Source organism: Vitis riparia, chromosome 19 (genome assembly GCF_004353265.1).
Source record: "Vitis riparia cultivar Riparia Gloire de Montpellier isolate 1030 chromosome 19, EGFV_Vit.rip_1.0, whole genome shotgun sequence".
In the NCBI taxonomy this organism is placed as follows: Eukaryota; Viridiplantae; Streptophyta; class Magnoliopsida; order Vitales; family Vitaceae; genus Vitis; species Vitis riparia.
In genome coordinates this window covers 23,046,515-23,052,003 of record NC_048449.1, presented here as the reverse complement: position 1 = coordinate 23,052,003, position 5,489 = coordinate 23,046,515, and positions in this window count along the sequence as shown.

The following is a 5,489-nucleotide window of genomic DNA, read 5'->3' as shown; positions in this document are numbered from 1 at the left end:
TAATCCAATCCTCATAAACCATGTCATCAAGGTATATGAGTTCAATCTAGGACCATTGGAACCCATAAGAGTATTGGCTACCTCAAAATCCAATTTTGAAGCTGATACAATATCCCATTATAGAGAATCAATTGCATTCTAATACACTATGTAAATAACAACAAGATAAAGCTCAAGTTCGTAACCTACTATTCACTACATGCAGACTCCCCATGAAGTGGTGTGTACAATCTAACAAGGTAGTGTTATTACCTATCAAGTTCATCTCTACAATCTTATTGACTTTGGTATAGGCTCAATATTCTCTTAAGGTTAGGAGTTCATGCAGTATAACAGTTTGGTGAATCATAACAATCAATAGCCTTACGTTATGATTCATCATAGATCCTGTCCAATTTGTAACCATACACACTAGTGCACTCATATCATGGAAAACTCATCCCAATGGCTAAGACAAGTCATCTCTCCAATTTGGAGGTAGTACTCTACAATCTCTATTAGATGGCCCAAATCTATAAACTAACTATGGATAAGTTATCTACTTATAAGGAACCCATGACTTGTATCATCTATACAACTCCTAATGCACCTTAGTCATGTACAATGTGAGATATATGAGTATATATGCTCAAATAACAAATTATTGCAAATAGGATAATAAAGGGAAGCCAAAAAACATAAATAATAAATTTATAAATGAATTTCAATCTATTACATCATGTCATACTTTTTAGGGTTCAATCCCAATAGATTTTACTTTAAGAATTGAGTTTTTAGCCTCATACAGTATGCCTTCAGCAGTTCTCATCTCTAAGCCACCACACTTGATCGAGAAGTTGGTGTCTGCCATTACTTATATCTTATTGTTTTCTAAATGATCGCGTTTATATTTATTTTCATATTGTTTATGCAAGAGAAAAGAGACTTATAGCTAGTGTGCATATTCTTATTGCATGGGAAGTTTCTTTGAAGACAATTCAATCCTAGCAAAAGACTGCAAGCACAAAGAATAAGTATGTCTCAACAATTTTGGAATCTATTATGCTTCTCATCTATGTTATTCCTTGACTTAAATTATATTAAAGAGACTATAACTCACCTTCTGCTTGAGCCATCAAATGTGAAGTTGTTGGCCACTAAATTCTTGTATAATTTCCATGTAATGTTCAGTCAATGCCACTGGAAGTTATGCTCATAAAATATTCAAGTAAAGCCAATTCAATATCATTTTCATGTCAAAGAACCTGGTTTCAGAGACATAGATTCAACTACTACTAAAACTTGATTTGATCAAAATACATGCAACAAGAAAGCAAGTGTTCATTCTTTGCTATTTTGTCGGGTCTAAACTAGAGCAGTCCAATGATAGTGAATATAAGTACAAGTAAGCAATTATCCAATAAGAGCATAATTTAGCATAGTCAAACAATTTACTTCTCCATGGAGGAGGAAGACATCAAAATCCTCTATAAAAAGATGAATTAGATAGGGTTATGAAAATATATATCAACATCTTGACTCCTAATAATGATGTGCATCTAATGGTACCTAGACTAACACATTTGCCCTATATAGCAGGCCTTATTGTCTCCCCCATGAATTTCTTGGTCAACTAATACTCAAAACACTTGCACTTTAATTAAGTAGCCTATTGTTCAAGTTTTATGTCAATATTAGTGGGCTGCAATGAAGTTGAAGGTAACATGAGGGGTGGCTCTTGAAAAACACTAGACAAAATTTGATACTAATGAATAAAGAGTGACAATGAATTTAGGATGTGAAGGATCTATTTAAGAATTTAAAATGTTATTAATCTATTTTCTATGTTTATATTTTCTAAAAATGTCTTTTATTGATAATGTTTTATTTTCAATCATTCTCTATATTTGTACAAATTATTATAAATATTTTTTAAAACAATCTATGAAAAACAAGTGAAAGCACCTAAAAATAATCAAAATTTGTTCTTAGGAAATACCCTATTTCTAGAACAAGTTCTCATAAAATTGTTTTTCATCAAAAAAAAAAAAAAATACAAAACATGTTTTCGAGTCTTGAAAACAATTTTCAGTTTTTAAGAATAGAAAACTATTTTAGAAACACCTCATTCTACAATAAATGGAAAGATACATGTGGAGGTTGATGGCCAGTGGTTGGATAGGGTGGCTTAAAATTTAAAATTGAGTTTTGAACAAAAATAGTATATTAAAAAAAATCTACAAAATAAATTTTTTATCAAAATATTTTCCAAACTAATGCAATCTCAATCAGCCACCTAGGCATCCATATGGTGGCCTAAGAATTTTTTATTTAATTTTTTGTACATCACAAAACCATAATTACTAACTACAATTTTAAATATTTTTAATTATCTTTAAATTCATTATCATTAACTACAGTTTTAAGTTTAAATTTAAAACTATAATTGGTAGCTATAGTTTTAATCATTTTAACATAAATTTAAAACTGTAATTATCAATGACAGTTTTATGACACGAATATCCACATAGATGAGAAGTACTAGTTTAAGAATTATTTTGCGAGATGATTTACTTTGTAGAATTTTTTTTTTTAAAGAAATTGTTTTTGGTCAAATTTGTAAGGTAAGAGAGCCCCCATAGCACATGATGCACTAATCTTGACACCCATCTCTTTCAACAAGACCAATTGCTACTACTGCATTCTCCGACCATATTGTTGATTTTGCCACTTTTGTCTCGCGACTTTCTCAACCTCATCCATGAATCCCAATAGGTGGAGTTTCTTTTTACTTTATTTTGCATTGAACTATGTTTTACTTCTCGCGCGATCCTATACCCTTTTTTTGGTCTTTCTAAATTCATTTTTATGACCGATGAATTAATGTTGTTATTTGCTGCTATGTTCTTGTTAGATTTGGATATTGCAACTCCTCGTTCTTATGGATGTTCCTTACAAACCAAGTACGCCACTTCTCGTGCCCATGCTTGGCCAAATTACTATTATTAAAGATTTTATTAGGTATCAAGTTTTGCATTGAAATGGTCATTTCTTACTTCTCATCCCATCCAGTTGTGTTTCAAATTTTTTATATTTTATTTTCAATTTGTATTTGCAATTGGTGTCGAATTTGTATATTTTTTTAATGGAGAATAATTATATCTGCAGACGTATATGCATTGTTTGATAGGATTTGAATAAATTTAGGAAACAAAGGAAAAAGGAACAAAGTCTAAAAATCTCATAAATATCAAGAATTTTGATGTACTAGTTGCACTATTAAAGAAATAAAAGGTTTATTTAATAAATGATGGAAATATCGATTTTTATGGATATATTGGTATAAAAAAGTATTAATAAAAAATTTGATGTAATAGTTGCACTATTAAATAAATAAAAGGTTTATTTAATAAATGATGGAAATATAGATTTTTATAGATATATTGGTATAAAAAATTTGATAAAAAAATATCAATAAAATAAAAATTAATCAAAACTTATAAAAATGTCGAGAAATTTTTTAAGAAATGACACTATAATAAATTTTGTGATAATTGATAATAATATGTAGAACTTGAAAATAAAATAATTATCTATTTAATTCAAATAGTTTCCATGATATAAAATAAATTATGATATATGATTTTTTTAATTAATATAGAAATAATATATAAAAAAAACTTCTTAAGAAAATTGTCATGATTTTTTATATTTTTTATAATCAATTAAATGAATTTAAAAATAAAATGATTAAAATTAATTTATTTATTAAAATATTCATATATTTTTGTGCATATATATACATATATTAGTGAGGACAAATTAACTTGCTCCCTTTGATTATCAAAGGCCCCCCGCCCCCTATAAGCCAATTTAAACAAGCAAGAGAGCTCATATTGATTTTAAAATGGAGAATATGCTTGAAAAATCAATGAATAAATTGATAATCGGTCAATCAATTGGTTTTAGTGATGACTAAAACCCGAAATTTCTGCAAAATATCAATAATAGATCGATCAATCAACTTTGATGACAACTAAAATCCAAAATTTCTACAAATCATCTTCGATATTTCACTATTTTCTTCATCCTTACATGTAGTAAACAACATAAAGCTCCGGGGCGAATCCTTTTTCCACTCCCAAACGGCAGCAGAAGAAACTGCTGTCCCTTTACATCCAACCCCTTCTTTATACTTCCGTCCTCATTAAGAAACCTGCTGGGGGAGAACTCGAGTGGGTTCTCCCAATATTTTGGGTCCCTTCCCATAGCCCACACATTAACTAAGAACTCCGTGTCTGCAGGAATGTGATAACCCGCAACAGTGCAGTCTTGGGATGATTGTCTACTGAGTACAGTAAAGCCGGGGTGAAGTCTTGGGTCCCTTCCCATAGCCCACACATTAACTAAGATCTCTGTGTTTGGGTATATGGGGGCATTAGTATTTAGGTATTTGCTATGAGTTGTACTAGACTCATTAAGGCTTGAATCAGATTAAGGAAAGTATGTGAAAAAGAAAATTGGGAGGAAAAAGAGAGAAATAAAATGTGAAGGGCAATACAAGAAACAAGTTCAAACCCAATAAAGTTACTCGCTTCTTCAAATTTATTTTTCTATCATAGAAAAAATAAAGAATTCGAACATATAACAGTTTTAAGTAATTTCTACTTGTTAGTGAACTCGGTTGTGTTTGTTACTAAGTTCAGATCAGTCAGTTACTAAGTTCAGTTAGCTTCAACCGATCATTTCTGTTTAAAACCAATCTCTCAAGTTAGTTATAGGTATCAACAACTACGTATATAAAAACTACAGAAGTCTCATGATATTACAACAGAGAAATAAGAACCAGTAGCATTACTCTGTTTTTCTCTTACTCTGTTTTCTCTTTCTCCTTGTTTTTGTTGCTCCATTTCTTCAAACATGGTATCAGAGCAGGCCATAGCTTAGTTATCTGCCATGGAAGAAACCTCAAGAACCACTAGTTTTCTCCCAATTTCCTTTCCCCATCCATTCTCATCCAAACTAGACAATCATAACTTTTTGGTTTGGCGAAAACAGATACTCACCACATTAAGAGGCCATAAGCTGCAGCACTTCGTTTCTGAAACTTCAGCTCTACCCTCCGAGTTTCTCTCCTCAGACGCCCAAAATCATGTAAATCCCAAGTTCCAGGATTGGGAACAACAAGATCAGCTTATTATGTCTTGGCTTCTTGCATCTATATCTGATGCTCTTCTCACTCGAATGGTGAATTGTGACACTTCAGCCCAGGTATGGAAAACCCTTGAACTATACTTTGCTACTCAAGTAATAGCCAAAGTAACTCAATTCAAAACGCAATTGCACAACACCAAGAAGGGGGACTTGTCTATAACTGATTACCTCCTTAAGATCATAAATGTAGTTGATCTTCTTGCCCAGGTTGGCCACAAGATTTCTGTCAAAGATCACATAGATGCAATTTTTGAAGGTCTCCCTCAAGATTATGAAACCTTCATCATCTCTGTCAA